This window comes from Bombyx mori, chromosome 15 (genome assembly GCF_030269925.1).
Source record: "Bombyx mori chromosome 15, ASM3026992v2".
Lineage (NCBI taxonomy): Eukaryota > Metazoa > Arthropoda > Insecta > Lepidoptera > Bombycidae > Bombyx > Bombyx mori.
The window spans coordinates 6,541,446-6,560,013 of NC_085121.1; the positions used below are offsets into that span (position 1 = coordinate 6,541,446).

At 40.9% G+C, this 18,568-nt stretch overlaps 1 protein-coding gene across 1 annotated transcript in view; it reads left to right on the forward strand.

Annotated features, from left to right (window-relative positions):
• LOC101735884 (nose resistant to fluoxetine protein 6) overlaps nt 1-18,568 on the forward strand; it is a 95,527-nt gene continuing 76,959 nt past the window's right edge. Inside the window, exon 1 of the mRNA XM_012692552.4 lies at nt 1-409. The gene's annotated coding sequence lies outside the window, so the exon portion shown is untranslated. The remainder of the gene's footprint in view (nt 410-18,568) is intronic.

The following is an 18,568-nucleotide window of genomic DNA, read 5'->3' on the forward strand; positions in this document are numbered from 1 at the left end:
ATAATAATGTTCAAACTTATAGTTTCAATTAATTATAGTCGAATTTCGACTATGAAGGGCCACTAGTATACATAAACTCGGCTGGTGATTTAAATTATTTTATATCATACACACACTTCGCTGTATAGGAGTAATGGAGGCGAGTAAGATGTAGGTAATGTGGATGCTAACTTTCATGTCACTGCTGGTGGTGGAATGGCACTGGCAGTGTTAGTACGACCACCGACTCCGGCGCAGCGCGCGACCTACTGCCCGGCCACTACACCGTCCATCGCGTTCAATAACTGTTTTCGTTCAGATGTTAACTCTCGGTAGATTTTGATAGTAAATTAAACAAGTGAAGATCAGCTTTTGATCAAAGTGGTGTAATTGTAGTAGTCGTCGGTGAGAAAATACATTATAATAACAGGTAATTCTTTTTTGTAAAAATTTTAAGTTTAAGAAAAATAATATGTTTGTTCCGTATCAGTCTATACTATTCAAGCAAATAATAAATTAATTAGGTATTTGAAATAAATAATTATATTACTTAGAACTAATTAAATATATTTAATCTTGTATGTATTTAAACAGCTACAAAAAACTAAATTTATAAAAAGTTATAGGCAGTTAATAATAATTAATTTATTAATGATTCGAAAAATAGCTTTGAATAAATCTTAATTGTCGTGTCAACTACAAGAAAATAGTTTGGGGTTATGGAAACGCTCGGAAAATTGTAAAGTTGATGAAGTGAAGAAAATGAAAACGAGATTTTAACAATATATTAATTTTGTCTGCAATTCGAGAGCATAAAAATGTACAGCACTAAAATTTATTCAACATAATCAATTAAATACATACTTTACTCAAAAATAATTTAGTTAAAATATGCAATCGTGTGTGTAGTGATGATTATGAAAAGCTTAATTGATGTAACTTTTGATGCCAATATTTTCTTATACGATGTGTGTGATTTGATTATTATTTTTACAAAGAACATAAATGAATTAAATGATAATTTAGCTGATACTTGCAAAACAAAAATATGATATTTTTAATATTTAAAAAAACAAGATAAGACGCTTGTTTCGTTGGATTCTCAGACCTCCACGATGACCTGGAGCTCGACCCCGTCAGTAAGTATCTACAGTCGGCATCGCTGCGCCACTTTGAGAAGACGGCACGACATGAGAACCCTCTTGTCGTGGCCGCTTGAAACTACATACCCGATCCTGTAGACCGAATGGTAAACCGTCGACGTCGCCCAAAGCACGTCATCACGGATCCTCCTGATCCATTAACGGTGCTTTTAGGCACTACAAGCACCGGTCACCATCCTCGTCGAACCCGTCGCTTGCGACGAAGGGCTCGACGAGCGAATTATTTAACCCACAGGCACAGCCCACTGAGTTTCTCGCCGGATTTTCTCAGTGGGTCGCGTTTCCGACCCGGTGGTAGATTCTGCGAAGCACTGCTCTTGCTAGGGTCAGTGTTAGCAATTCTCCGGTTTGAGCCCCGTGAGCTCACCTACACAAGCTAGGGTAAGCTGAAATAGCCTCTCAAGGCTATCAGCATAGGTAGGAAAAAAAAATTAATTCTCAGATCTTTACTAAGAGTATACGATAGTTTTTAACTAGTTTTTTTGAAATAGAATACTACACTGTTTGTTGTTGCTTAACACCTTTACATTTAACAATCCTTTATCTTAAAATATCACGTGTGTTTCATCAAATAGATCGATCTATGCAAATGAATGTCGCTTAAGCGATGTCATTGCAATGTTTCATTACAATATTGATCCATTAACATTCAGAAATTTAAGCCGGCTGAAGTAATTAAGACTCTAAGTGCATGTCGGCTTTCAACCAAACTTGGTTGACAGGCAAACGAACATGAGGGAATAATGGAAGGAGCTCGTTTGTCGTATGTCACCAAACATATTCATGTAGTTACGCGCGTTAATGTGTTTCGGGAATATTGCTCAAAACTCTGTATACATTTAGAAAGGAAAATGTAGGCTTACTATTCACCTACATTAGTTCGTTAGTATTAATTTAAATGCTAAATAGTTTTGATAATACATACATAACGTCAAGCTTAAGTTATTAAGTGGTTTCATATTCAAATAAGTAAGTTATATGAGTAAAAGTCAGCTGATGCAAGGATTCTCGATATGAGGCCACCATTTGCTTTAGATTGAGTGTTAGAAAAACTCATTTACTGACACGATAATTATTTACCTCCTCACTCATAAATTACAGAACACAAGAGCTTGTTAACAAATTAACGAATGTCAACTATGTATTTAACAATTCATCGCAAATAGGTTAATTAGGATTAACAAAACAATTAGCAAATTGATGTGTAACACGTTCAAATAAACGAGTACATTATTAATTTAGTAACTCAAATAATATTGTACGCAGCATTTTAGGATTGACCAATTGTGACGCTCACGCATTATAAAATATCGGTAGTGTTTATTATCATGACCGCGTTAATTACAACCGCGAAATACTCGTGCAAGCAATCATATTGCAACCGAGTATTGCGTAAATCGAAAGAAAACATTCGCGCCCGGTTGCCGCACGATTCCGATACTAATACGCCTTAAATTTATAATAGGAAAATATCTGCTTGAGGTCTCTTGTGTTGCTCGACAATCGGTTAAAGTCGTAATGTTGACATTTACAGAATCGATGAGTCGCCGATAACAGGAGGTCCGGCGCTTATGAACTTTCACCGTTTCTTGGTTTTGCCTCCGCGCCGAGATGTCGGAGATTGCATCACGTTATTTATGTCACCATGAATCCGTATGCGCAATTCACCTTAGAATGTAACGTTGTATGAAATCAAGTGTATTCTCGTGTTGTTTCGCAATTGTGGATTTTGATGATGCGAAGAATAGAAACTGTCGTTAATTCGGTTTAGGAACGAAATAAAAAATCGATTGTGAAATCAATACAAAAAAAAAATCAAGGTTTTAAAAGATAGAATAGTATCATTTTCTAAAACGTAGCGACGCTAGTTTCTTTTAAATGACCTTCAAAATGACCTCTTATTTCAATGTGCGGCGTTATTCACGTCTTATTGTGTGACCTCCAGTAACCCTTTAATACTAGGCTAAGAGAGCACTCGTCTGATTGTCTGCGGCAGTAAAAAAATAATATTTAGTTTATATCATACAATTATTTATTGTCATCGGTCACATATCGATAGACAGTGCTGTTTCGATCAGTTGTGTTTAGAATGTGAATACTGAGACTGGGTAACACGCCAATAACGAGTTCGGATTGAATTTAATTACGTAAATATTTAAGGTATTCATGAAGAAAGAGGCTTCTTTTACTTTTTACTGTGACTAGTTTTCTTTTTACTGGGGGTAGGACCTCTTGTGAGTCCGCACGGGTACCACCACCCTGCCCATTTCTGCCGTGAAGCATTAATGCGTTTCGGTTTGAAGGGTGGGTCAGCCATTGTAACTATACTGTGACCTCAGAACTCATTTCTCAAGGTGGGTGGCGGCATTTACGTTGTAGATGTCTATGGGCTCCGGTAACCACTTAAAACCAGGTGGGCTGTGAGCTCGTCCACCCATATATGCTAGTATTCCACGAACAGAAACTTTAAACTGACTCCAGCATTTCGTATCGAAGCTTATAAACTCACGACAGCAGTTTCTATGCACAATAGACTCCATAACTTTATAATTCAAACTTCACGTTGTATAGGCCTTGTTGAAAGGAATGCGACGTAGTTGATTAATGATTTGGTTCTGTTGTGTTTCTTATCTCATTTTTTGCATTATTACGCTTATGTCAGACGGTAGTCAAAACAGTTTTATTCCATTGAGAACCTACGAAGCTACGGCCCACCCGATGTTAGATGGTTACTGTTTTTAATAGATATCAGCTATATTAGGCAATTAGGAATTCATTTCTTTATCATGCTCTGGGAGTGCTCTGAGGAATTGTTTGAAATGATCCCCTCATCTCCTTTTTATCATCGCACCTCCCACCATCGCAGCAGAGCTCATCCATATTATCTGGAACTGCTGCGTTCAACGACAGTGCGTTTCCAGAGGTATTTTTTGCCACGTACCATCCGGTTATGGAATGAGCTTCCCTCCACGGTGTTTCCCGAGCGCTATGACATGTCTATCTTCAAACGAGGCTTGTGGAGAGTATTAAGCGGTAGGCAGCGGCTTGGCTCTGCCCCTGACATTGCTGAAGTCTGTCTGCCGTCAGTCTGTATCATTGCTGTGGGCAGATGTTATACGCCTCACGACCAATCACCACTTCTCCCTGTTTGCGGTAAGCCTGGTACACTCATTTGGAAATAAATAATTAACTACAGGTCCAATATGTACTTATGAGCTTCAGACCCTGTTGACCATTATAATAAGTACAGTAAACAAGAAAATTTAACATAAACAGCGAGCACAATACCGCACACTTGAATCTCCATTGTATTGTTCCGTGAGGCTCGATAAAAATATAATATTCACCTTGGGAAATCTATAGTAGCTACCCCGTTTTCGCAGCCAAGCGTTATTTAAAACTTATGTTTATGCTAAGTAGTACACTTAATTCAATGAAGTTCGAATATTTTTGTATTTAAAAAGGTTCTTGAAAATTTCACATGCAAATTTCAGTGTTCACATTTACTTAATTACTCTTACTTTATTATGAAAAATAACTAAATGGTACAATAATAGTGGAATTTAATGCTTAATTTACATAATTAACGAACAACAAAAGCACAAGATAACGTAGCTCAAAAAGGAAAAACAACTATCATGAAATACTTTAATGGCGAATACAACAATAGTAGGTATAAAATAAGAATAAAATTATTGAAAAAAGTTTCAAATGATCCAGGAGAGGCTGAGTCGTACTTATCCGACTATCATATAAAATGTTTCTGTGTGCGTATAATATACAACGTTGAACGTGTTCAATAATGGAATTAGATGATCTAAAGTGTAGGCTGCTAATTAACGACCTTTTAAATGCAGATAGGCTTGAAAGGATTCTGATGGGCGATATATTACGATACCACCCATCTATTACGATACATTTACTGTTAATTAGACTGCTAATCAGGTTTAGATATGCAATATTCATATGAGACCGCCCATTTGAGGTTTTTATATTCTGTCGTTTTTTTTTAAATTCCGGCAACCACGCTTACTTTGCACGGAATTATGTCTAATCGCGATTTGAACTTTTTTTTAAAACCCTCTCACCCATCTTGAAATTATTAATAAGGGTTCATCTTATTAATAATTTCCTTCCTATATCATTTTTTATCCTTAGTTATCTAATTAATTCAAAAGCTATATGTATAAGAACTCGAGTGAAGCGTCATTTTCACCTATATGACATTAAGGATTAAGGTCAGAAGCAATTTATATGATTCTGTTTCTGACTTTATTAAATTAATAATTCATCTATTGAAGCAGAAATAAATTAATCTTAGTGTTATGTATAAAGTCAACTCGAGATTAAATTTAGTAATAACTCGTTCGTCTACGTATTGCACCGTTAAGTCTTATCTCAGTAGGTATTCATATTATTTACATCACTACTTCTAATAATAAATTTATGTATCTGTATTTGTGTATGGATTTTGAATAATATGATTTGTTATTGATGATATTTTCGCCTCAGTAGTGTTTCTCTTGGAAGAAAGCAAATTCATGAGCTTCAAACGTACATGTAGTCAGCAGCTTGGCTCTGGCCCTGGCATTGCTGACGTCCACGAGCGACGGTAACCACTCACTATCAGTTGAACCGTATGCGCGGCTGCCTATACGGGTAATAAAAAGAAACATTGACCTTAGTTCTAATGTAGCCAGTCCAAAGCTACACGCTTATTATAAAGTCATTTTCAAAGTGGATATCCTTATTATAGCACCCTGATTCACTTATTAGCTGGTCAACCCTTACAATAAACATTTTTCTTGCACGTTGAAAGCAATATTAGATATTTTTAGCAACGGCTTAATAATTTAAATAAATAAAAAAAATACAAAAGTGGGTAGGAACGATCGACACAGAATATTAAATCTAAGACAAGTGAACGCTGCGCGCGCTTCCACCAAAAGTGATCCGAGGTGGCGTGATGTCCCCGCTGGTCGGTTGGTTGCCCCTCCAGATGACGAGTTGCCCCTCCAGATGACGTCACGAGTCCACGTGAGTGCTCGTCGTCAATGGCTCCGCCCATAGACTTTGACTTAAGAGGGAGTCGCCTCTAATACGGCCTCTCCTGACTGGTGGACGTCCACGTTCACCTCGATGTCATGACCGTCTTCAATCTCTGACGATGCAGGACTCACTGTGTGCACAGCGTTGCTATCGGGGTGTTCTATGATATCGTCATAGAAATAGATTGTTTGCATTACAATCATGATTTTGGTACCATGAACCATTAGTAAAAGTTAGTAGTTTTTGTGAGCATTTTACATCACATTTCAGTGTGTTCATGTATAGTAGGCTCTTGTTGAGTTACGTTAGATGTACTGACGACACGGCACTGTTACCATATCGGGTGTATAATATACTGTGAGAGTAAAGTCTGGTTGACATGGCCAAGTTAACATGTCAAGCTAATACACTCGTAACGTGAACTGCGTTACCACGTCACACCTTTACGTGAACTGCGTTACCACGTCATAACATCTACGTGAACTATGTTACCACGTAAATCTCTGCGTGAACTATGTTACCACGTAAATCTCTGCGTGAACTATGTTACCACGTTACAACATCTACGTGAACTATGTTACCACGTAAATCTCTGCGTGAACTATGTTACCACGTTACAACATCTACGTGAACTATGTTACCACGTAAATCTCTGCGTGAACTATGTTACCACGGTACAACATCTACGTGAACTATGTTACCACGTAAATCTCTGCGAAGCATGCAGTCAACCCCAAGAATGTTTGACATTACGCGTCACTGGTGACTCAACTAGTGCCTGAACCCTACGAGGACTCGGCCTAACCTGACCTCCACCAAAAATTAAATCAAATCGTGAATCTGTAGACTAGCGTTCGCGAGTCAACCAGAGGGCCCATTATGCCCCGTATCATTATTAAAGTTCCGAGTTTGTCAGTCAGACCTCTGACCATCTTAATACAGAGCAACGATCTCCTAGCGCACTCGACGTATGAGGCAAAGCAATCTGATGCTAATTGCATAGCATTATAAAGAATATTGGCATACTCTAACTTTCGCAGACACAACGGCTTAAAGTCTTTTACGAAGTTACCCCACGTCCGATCACTAGACAATCACACATGTAACCAAGTACGCTCATCACTCTTAAGACAGCCCAAAACTCGTGACAAATACTCAGTGCCTTCCCAGTTAAGGATCTAGCCCATCTACTTCCTTACATAATGTGTCTATGTATTGCACGGCAGGGTAAAACTTAGAAATAAAGTAACCATGAGCTCGATCTGAATTTACGAATCTAATGGATTCGGTTAACATCCGTGCTGATGTGGTAGTTGCCTTTTTATTGTCACAACGCGTGGTGGAACTATTTTACATCTATTCTCAAACGCGAGTACAATCGACACGGCGATGGAACAACACGGCGTCCCGTTTGCATGATCACCGACCTGGACAGTCGGACTGTTGTCTAATTGACGTATTGATGGAGTGTGCCGACTAGTAACATTTTGAACCCTTCGAATGTTATTTCCACCCATCGAAACTGAGCATTCAGTCTCGAGCATGTTCTATCGCGTCAATAAAAATAGACCGTAAGGTCGGTTGTGATAAAGTCGTTGAGCTAGTTACTTGGTGATTTATTACATTTCATAAGAGGGTATCCGACAAAAAAAATCTACTTCGCACCAAGAATCGATATCATTAACGCTGGGGTCAAAATTAGAAATATAAAAATGGTTCGACCTTACTTTGGACAGTGCACTTAATGCTCCGATGATCCTGTCTGTAGCGTCGTACGCGCGGGACTCTGACGGCGGCGGTGATGTGATTCCCAACGCCACCACGGGTCCGGCGCCACCACCGTCCGCGGTCGAGGGACGTGCGTCTTCTATCTGCGACCCTAGCGGGCTCGACTCACGCGCAACGTTCACATTTGAGTTTTAAGCAATTAAACGCGCCAATATTATTTTCCAATATTGGTCTCGAACATTCGGCGAATGCGAGCGTCCTCCTACCCTGCTTCCAGTTACACGTATATCGGTCATTACGTTGTTAATTTAATGCAAATTTTAAAAATAAACTGTACGCCAGGATAACCCAAAAGCGGATAGGGCACAAGCCCTATCCCACTTCTGATTTTAGCAACGGCTTAATAATTTAAATAAATAAAAAAAATACAAAAGTGGGTAGGAACGATCGACACAGAATATTAAATCTAAGACAAGTGAACGCTGCGCGCGCTTCCACCAAAAGTGATCCGAGGTGGCGTGATGTCCCCGCTGGTCGGTTGGTTGCCCCTCCAGATGACGAGTTGCCCCTCCAGATGACGTCACGAGTCCACGTGAGTGCTCGTCGTCAATGGCTCCGCCCATAGACTTTGACTTAAGAGGGAGTCGCCTCTAATAATATATTTTCTTCAAATTCTTGTTGATAAAATGACACAAGATTTGATGGAAAAAATATTTATATCGTCAATCATCCAAAATGTCACGAACAACACTTAAATAAAATCCATGCTGAAATGTCCGTTGGCTCGGACAATATACTGTCATAATATTGTTCTAGAGTTTTATAACTGAACAGAAAAATATGGGTATTTTGTTTTATTGACTTACTTGGTCAATAAAGAGGACAGAGAAATATATTCTTCCGGGAATACAATTTTCTCGGACGTGAAATCTAGAGAAGTGAATGTTTCCAGGAAATGTAGATAACCACAATATAAACCACCTATTGCTGTTTCTTTGCTGACATTTTTAGTCACGGACTTTTTTTCTGATAATAATAAATGAAGACGTTATTTCAAATATGTGACTTAAATACATTTAATGAATAGAAGAAGTAAACATTTTCCTGATTTAATTAACAGTTCCTTGTCTCATACTTCTGTAATGTTGGCAATGAAGTTAAACTACTAATAAATCATTAATTTAATGTTCAACTGTATCCTTATAAATGGAATGGTGGCGTTGCTGAAGTCCAAGGGTGACGGTAACCACTCATCATCAGGTGGGCCGTATGCTCGTCTGCCTATAAGGGCAATAAATAAAAAAAGAGTAGGATCTCCATTGAATGTAAGGTGAGAACGTAAGAGGTCACATCGAGATTGGTTTCCAAATTACAATTTCACCAAATTCTTAGTGTCCTCGGGAACCCATTGAAATGATCCCGTCATTTCAATTATATCATTACACCAACGCAAAGCTCACGTATACTAACTAGAATCACGATGCCAATCCACAAGCCATTTTCAGAGATCTTATTTTCCAAGTATCATCCTCTCGATTTCTCTTGAGCGCTATGACATGTCCTTCTTCAAACAATGCTTTAACCGAATTCTAAGCAATGGGCAGTGGCTCAGCCCGTTTGAGCATCCCTGATCACTATTAACTATCTGGTGGGCTGTGTACTCGTCCACCTACAAAAAGTTTATTATAAGATTCGTTCGTAACGCTAAAAAATGGCTTTTCGCTTTCAGAAATGGCAAATTGATAGATCGGTGTGAACGTGATTGTGTAATCAATCAATATGGTAATGTTGACTTACAGCAGACCCTCTCTGTAAAATTCAGGCTTGTCTCGCAAATCCCATTTATTGTTCTGGATCCAAGGAAATAAAATTTCATTTGTGTAATGGATACTATTAAATTTGTTAATAAATAATTGAATTTTGAATGAGCGCTGAGAAATCCGCCATCTTATAAATAAAGATTTTAGGTCAATTGTATTTCGTTTATTTTGAAAGTAAATTTGTAGTTTTAACGATTATTAAAATTACGTATGGTATTTATTGCCCATGATTAGGCTGTCGTTGTTTGTTAGATTGTAGGTAGGAAGATTATTATATCCTTCTTAAATAAAACAGTAAGAGTCCATAAAAAAAAATGATTGCCTTAGTAGACATTTATGGACATAGAGCTGACATAATGGTAAGTGGTTACCGTCGGTCGTGGACGTTAGCAATGCCAGGTAATGCTAGACAGACACATGCAGGCCTCGTTTGAAGAAAGACATGTCAAAAAATGATATTTTTTTCTCAAAAAACAAACAGCAACAACGGTATGAATTGACTCATTCTAAAAAAAATGCCGTCACGGGCATTCCAGATTCACATCAAATCGAGAATATAGACAAGTCAGAATCTGTCGACACGGAAGGGAGCAAAGCAATGCTGTTCCGTGCGCAGGACTGGATTTAATTAAAACGACATGTCTCCTCCATTCCTCTCGTATATTACACACGTGTACGTCGGTATTTGCTTTGTTAGGACAATCCACAGAATTGAACACCTTTATATATAAGTCGACTATTATCAAAGCCGGCAATGTGACTTTGGACAATTATTGGTAAATCAGAAAAACTAATTATTGACTTTGTATTCCATTGGCAGTCACAAAACTCTTCTGAACGACATCTTAGATAAATAGCAGGTTAAGTATTAACCTTTATTTAATGCAGGTATTTTGAACCGTATTCTTTGAAGGAGACGATTATATTCTGTATTGACATATCAATAACATTTTTTTGTCCAAATGTACAGATTGCCACCTTTGATAATAAACGATTCATATATGTTACCGGCAATCTGTATAATACGGTATTCTGTACAATACCTAGGCAATGTATAGAATACCTAAAACGTATGAATATTAATGTATGAAATATTTTTCATTTTATACTTTACCTAGGCATTCTATACAATTCCGAATGCGCTGCCGGCAATGTGTGTAAAAGACGATAGGAAGGGGGAGTGCTCAAAATTTCACAATAGTTCTTCATGTAAAAATAAATAAATATCTTTTACTTCCTGTATTCTGAGAAACCAGTAGATCTATATCTATCTAGAATATTTCATACATTACCTTAACGTTTTAGGTATTCTATACATTACCTAGGTATTGTATCATCATCATCATCATCATCATCAACAGCCCACAGTCGTCCACTGCTGGACATATGCTTCTCCCAATCCACACCACTGAGCCCGGTCTGCGGCTCTCCTCATCCACTTCTTGCCGGCCACCGTGCGGAGGTCATCGCACCATCTAGCCAGATACATATATATATCTATTGTATAGAATACCTGAATTATACAGATTGCCGGTAACATATATAAATAATACGCGATATGAAGCTAGAGAGACCAATAATATAATTTATTTTCTAAACAGATAGAAGACTATTTCATTCGAAGAAATAAAAAATACTTTCACTTTATCAGGCTTATATCAATGCGCGATGACCGCACCGCATATTGCAAAGTGAGCCTCGGGCATATTTTCCTTTGTAGACAACAATTAATAATGTATTCGCTAAAATGAAAAGAAAATAATATCCTTATTTTTCATCAAAACCATTTAGACGTTAAAATTCGTCTTCCCCGTATTTAATAAGGAGGGACGGTGAACGGACATCAAAGACGAGGTATAAGAGAGATTAGCGGATAGAAAGAGGCCCCTCAAAATCGCGTTATTCGTATTACATTTAGTGACGTAATTGTTAGATAAGACACGAGCCTCAACCGAACCATCAAAAACTATATGCATTCATTATTTCCTACATGACAATAACATGATTTACTTAAATGAGTTGTTAAGAAGAGCGATATTGTTTTTCGTCAATTATTGCATTATCCAAAGTTGAAAGCTATTTTGTGTCGTAAAAAGTTGATGGAATTGACTAAACAGAAAATAAAATGTGTTTTGCGTTAAATCTACTTTGAGCCAACAACGGCTTAAATTATTAAATTTGAGCTCCGATACAATAAATACCGAACGACATATCTATTTAAATTAATTTATGCAAATGAAGTAAATGTTTTGGCATTTTCTGACATATTCCGTTCTAGATTACACGTACCTTTATTTCCCCCCAAACGCAATGTGTACAAATGAATATTTATGTTGATTACATAGAACGTATAATATTAAGAAATTTGAAATATTATTATGTATTACGAAATCAAGGATTTGGTTTCAAATGTTGATTTACAAGTATAATTAATTAATCAACACACATCTATGATAAATACAAAATGCCCTCGTCACAGCTCGTAATTTAAAACCGTTATTATTTTTTAACAAAAAAATTATACTCTTTTCCAATTAGGAAGTCCCATGAGACAGATGTTATTATTATGTTATTGTGTGTGTGAATTAATTGTATAACGATATAGATTTACTGGTGGTAGGCCCTCTTGTGAGTCCGCGCGGGTGGGTACCACCACCCTGCCTATTTCTGCCGTGAAGCAGTAATGCGTTTCGGTTTGAAAGGTGGGGCAGCCGTTGTAACTATACTTGAGACCTTAGAACTTGTATCTCAAGGTGGGTGGCGCATTTACGTTGTGGATGTCTATGGGCTCCAGTAACCACTTAACACCAGGTGGGCTGTGAGCTCGTCCACCCATCTAAGCAATAAAAAAAAATAAAAAATGATTGATTGTGTATTTTTTAAATGATGTTTACGACCATGAACAAAAAAAGTTTTCTATTTAAAATTATGCGAAACGTGAAGAGTTACGTTTTAAGAAATGCCAAAAGGGACTTCGTAATTGGAATCTTTACTAATATATAAAACTACAGTGGTTTTTACGGATGTTCCCTTATAACTACTAAAACATGCATCCGATTTACTTGAAACTTGGTATCCACGTAGAAAATACATGTACTTAATGGATAGGCTAATATTTATTGGACTCTCTAATAATAATGTTAATTTTAAAAGCCCAGCGAAGCGGGCGAGGACGGCTAGTAGAGTATAAAAATAGACATCTTTATGGTCAGAGTAACCCTCTTTATGTATTTTGATAAAAAGACAAACATATTTTAAGAATCTAGAGTAGAATCAAATTTATGTAGATGTTCCACCCGCGGGCAAAATTGTAGTAAGAAATATGTATGATTATGCTTCAAATAATGTTCACCTTATGGATACTAAGCACAAGTCCGGCCTCGCGTGGAGTACTGCTCCCATCTCTGGGCCGGGGCTCTCAAATACCAGCTTCTTCCATTTGACGCTATACAGAGGAGGGCCGTTCGGATTGTCGATAATCCCATTCTCACGGGTCGTTTGGAACCTCTGGGTCTGCGGAGGGACTTCGGTTCCCTCTGTATTTTGTACCGTATGTTCCATGGGCAGTGCTCTCAGGAATTGTTCGAGATGATACCGGCATCTCGTTTTTACCATCGCACCGCCCGCCACCGGAATAGAGTTCATCCCTACTACCTGGAGCCACTGCGGTCATCCACAGTGCGTTTCCAGAGGTCTTTTTTGCCACGTACCATCCGGCTATGGAATGAGCTCCCTCCCCTCCACGGTGTTCCCCACGCGCTATGACATGTCCTTCTTCAAACGAGGCTTGTGGAGAGTATTAAGCGGTAGGCAGCGGCTTGGCTCTGCCCCTAGGATTGCTGAAGTCCATGGGCGACGCTAAGCACTCACCATCAGGTGGGCCGTATGATCGTCTGCCTACAAGAGCAATAAAAAAAAAATTCTAAATAAGTAGCCCTATGTAGTCAGTCGTTTTTGCGTAATAATCTAGTTAAGCGAGCCAATAGAAATCACAACATTAATGCCGCCATCTACCTTGAGACCTAAGTCTCAATTATACAGTATAACAGCTGTCGAACTTATAGACGCTAAACTTATAAAATTTCATTATTCCGAAAATTATTATTATGTTCTCATACTGTTGGAATAGAATTTGATGGGTCCGTAGTAGTACCGAATGCGAGCCAGATGCGACTGATTTAATAAAATAGCGATTCTACGCGAACAAAGAGAATGCAATTTGGGACAAACGTGACGACAATACTATGTGCTGTATAATCGTAAGAATAGAGTGCCACGATGCAAACGATTTTATTTCATACATATAGACTAGCGACCCGCCCTCGCTTCGCTTCGGAAACTGTAATTTATTATTGATTTCTCCACTATTTAATGGATGTTATTATACATATAAACCTTCCTCTTCAATCACTCTATCTATTAAAAAAATACATGTGTGCAATTCACACGTGGTAGAAGTGAAACCTTCCAAAATTAAAATACAATTATCATAAAAATCTTAAGTATATGTAAAATTTTGTCATTAGTAAATAATTGTAAGGTAGCGCCCTCTGTGAATTGATATTTTAATTTCACGTATAATCCTAAATTAAAATTCACAACAAGAGCTTTCATACACACGTTAGTATTAAAAAATCTCACAGATGGCGCTGTATTAAATAGTATGTATATTTCTGTCTCATTCATCCTACACATTTTTGTATTTGTGTCTCTTACCTGTCGTTTTTTCCGTTGCATCCGGTTTGAAATCACAACGATTCTAAAGAAGTTTTCACTTCAAAAAACCACATCAAAATCCGTTGCGTAGTTTTAAAGATTTAAGCATACATAGGGATATAGGGACAGAGAAAGCGACTTTGTTTTATACTATGTAGTGATTATAGCTATATAGATTTATAGCTGTACGAACATATTTTGGCACGCATACCAAATATAGGTAGGTACGAGAGCTTATTAACTCTAAGATAAAAAAAAAACTCTAGGACATATCCTTCTTCGAACTTCTGCGAGTCCTACATCTCGCAGAAGGAGGTGGCGAAATGGGAAAGGGAGATCTCTTCTTCTCGATGCCGTGTCGCGGCCGCGAGGCGGGGTTGGAAGGAGGCAGTCGCCTAACCGATGATGGTTATAGGGTGGTCTGAAGGGGTCAAAGCTGCACCGCATTTTACTGTCACTCCAGCGCGTTAGCACCAGGAGAATGGGACGATCAGCGACGGTTACCTAAGCTGCCGGATGTATTATAGAAGAGCAACCTACCCGGTCGGCGGTGTATAGCATTCCAACTCGACAGGTTGGGTCTGACCCAGGAGCGTATCCCTGAACATTAGCTGTACCGCCTGGGCTCGGGAGCCTCATGCATGAGACTCAGACTACTGCCCGAATTAAAATGTTCCTTTTTTGTCGAATAAAAAAACATGATTAATAAATTAAGTTTCAACCAGATTTTTTGTCTATTTGACTTCGCCTTTGTGCATGTTTGTTCACATTTAATGAACTAATTTGGTTGTAGTTTCATCAATATTTTTAAAAGACACGGTCTATTCCGAGATTTTTGTTTTTAGAGAATTGCAATAAATACTTTATTCGTTCAAGTCACTCCGAACAATCCACAAAACTAATTAAATTTTCAAGACTAAATAGAGTTTTGTAGTATTATATTACTCGTAAACTAAGTTTCAATCGGGATCTAATAGGAAATAACTACTTCGATTAAGAACGGGGGGGGTAAAATTGGGGGTTGGTGCTTCCCGCTTCCGTAGGTTTAACCCGCGATTCCCTACAAGTGACCCCTGGGTGGTGCTAAACGGGAGCCGAAAACATAACCGGTGGTAGGACCTAGTCCGACTGGCTGGCGACCACCCTCCAACTAGAGTCCGCCGCCAAATAGCCTAGCTGTGTTCCGGCGTGTGGGTTGGAGAGCCAGTTCTATCCCTTCCCTTTCCCTTTCCTTGTTGGGGGTAAGTCTTGGTGACGCCTGGAACTTGCGGAGCAGACGTACGTGCGAACTCACGGGGCGTGATTGTTTGACGGGGGTATAGGGAGACCCAGTGAAACGGTACCCGCTGCCGCCCGCCGGTCAGTAGGGGACCTGAACCCGGGTGTCTCTACTAAACTCCGCCCCGGGAAGCTGTCCCGCCAACCGGTGTAAAATCCTGTCGTGCGGTCGTCGTGCCGGAGTCGGAGACCGGAGTGGATCCCGGCGATCGCATGCAGAGTGGACTGGGGGCCCTTCCATGCCCTGCGTCGGTCTCTCACGCAATCCGTGGTCGAGCACGTACTATGTTCCGCGCTTCATTCAGGTGTTGCCTCGGTCTCACCTCCAACATCCTACCTCTCCTAATCCTACTCTCCGAAAATTGAACAATTATGAAGTCGACAAAAAAAAAGAAAAGGGTTTCACAGGCGGTTCCCCATTCCACATTTAATGTGGATTTCAGCAATGTCAGGGGCCTACATAGCAACCTTGACGCCGTACACCACCACCTTGAGACGGCGCAGCCTGCCCTGCTTTTTTTAACGGAGACACAGATATCTGCTCCGGATGATACCTCATACCTTGAGTACCCCGGCTACGTATTGGAGCACAACTTCCTGCGTAAAGCCGGGGTGTGCGTATTCGTCCGGGCTGATGTCTGTTGTTGCCGTCTTCGGGGCCTCGAACAACGGGACCTGTCCCTCTTGTGGCTGCGCGTAGATCACGGGGGCCGTAGCCGAATCTACGCGTGCCTGTACAGGTCCCACAGCAGTGATGCAGGTTCAGCTCTGTTTGAGCATGTGCAAGAGGGGACTAACCGCGTGCTTGAGCAGTACCCATCTGCGGAGGTGGTGGTTCTTGGAGACTTTAACGCTCACCACCAAGAGTGGTTGGGGTCCAGAACCACTGACCTCCCGGGTCGGACTGCCTACGATTTCGCCTTGGCCTACGGCTTCTCCCAGCTGGTGACACAGCCCACCCGTGTCCCAGATATCGAGGGGCATGAGCCTTCTTTGTTGGACCTTCTGCTGACCACAGATCCGGCCGGATACAGTGTGGTGGTCGACGCTCCGCTTGGATCGTCTGATCACTGCCTTATTCGTGCTGCCGTACCACTCTCTCGTCCTGATCGTCAAACGACGACCGGGTATCGAAGAGTTTGGCGGTATATGTCAGTAGATTGGGATGGATTGCGTGAATTTTACGCATCCTACCCATGGGGGCGGTTCTGCTTTTCCTCTGCTAATCCTGACGTCTGTGCGGACCGTCTTAAAGACGTGGTGCTCCAGGGGATGGAATTGTTTATTCCCTCCTCTGAAGTGCCCGTTGGGGGTCGCAGCAGACCCTGGTATAACAATGCCAGCAGGGATGCTGCACGCCTCAAGCGGTCCGCATACGTGGCATGGGATAATGCCAGGAGACGTCGGGATCCTAACATCTCAGGGGAAAGGCGGAAATATAACGCCGCTTCCAGGTCCTACAAGAAGGTAATTGCCAAGGCGAAGTCGGAGCACGTTGCTAGAGTTGGCGAGCGATTGAAGAGCTATCCCTCCGGGAGCCGTGCTTTTTGGTCGCTCGCCAAAGCTGCAGAAGGAAACTTTTGCAGGTCTAGTCTCCCACCACTGCGCAAGTCCGATGACAGTCTGGCCCACAGCGCGAAAGAGAAGGCTGACCTTCTGGTCAAACTCTTCGCCTCGAACTCGACTGTGGACGACGGGGGTGCCACACCACCGAACATCCCCCGGTGTGATAGCTCCCTGCCGGATATCTGCTTCACACAGTGTGCAGTCAGGCGGGAGCTCCGACTCCTGGACGTCCATAAGTCGAGTGGGCCAGATGGCATCCCCGCAGTGGTTTTGAAAACGTGCGCCCCTGAGCTGACACCTGCGCTAACGCGTTTGTATCGCCTCTCTTATTGCACTAACAGGGTTCCGTCTTCATGGAAGACCGCCTACGTCCACCCTATCCCCAAGAAGGGTGACCGGTCGGACCCATCGAGCTACAGGCCTATCGCGATAACTTCCTTGCTTTCCAAGGTGATGGAGCGAATTATAAACACACAACTCCTGAAGTATCTTGAGGATCGCCAGCTGATCAGTGACCAACAGTACGGTTTCCGTCACGGTCGCTCAGCTGGCGATCTTCTTGTATACCTTACTCACAGGTGGGCTGAAGCCTTGGAGAGCAAGGGCGAGGCTCTTGCTGTGAGCCTTGATATCGCGAAGGCCTTCGACAGGGTCTGGCATAGGGCACTTCTATCGAAGTTACCATCTTACGGAATCCCCGAGGGTCTCTGCAAGTGGATCGCTAGCTTTTTGGATGGGCGGAGCATCACGGTCGTTGTAGACGGTGACTGTTCTGATACCATGACCATTAACGCTGGCGTTCCACAAGGTTCGGTGCTCTCCCCTACGCTTTTCATCCTGTATATCAATGACATGCTGTCTATTGATGGCATGCATTGCTATGCAGATGATAGCACGGGGGATGCGCGATATATCGGCCATCAGAGTCTCTCTCGGAGCGTGGTGCAAGAGAGACGATCAAAACTTGTGTCTGAAGTGGAGAACTCTCTGGGGCGAGTCTCCGAATGGGGTGAATTGAACTTGGTTCAATTCAACCCGATAAAGACACAAGTTTGCGCGTTCACTGCGAAGAAGGACCCCTTTGTCATGGCGCCGCAATTCCAAGGAGTATCCCTGCAACCTTCCGAGAGTATCGGGATACTTGGGGTCGACGTTTCGAGCGATGTCCAGTTTCGGAGTCATTTGGAAGGCAAAGCCAAGTTGGCGTCCAAAATGCTGGGAGTCCTCAACAGAGCGAAGCGGTACTTCACGCCTGGACAAAGACTTTTG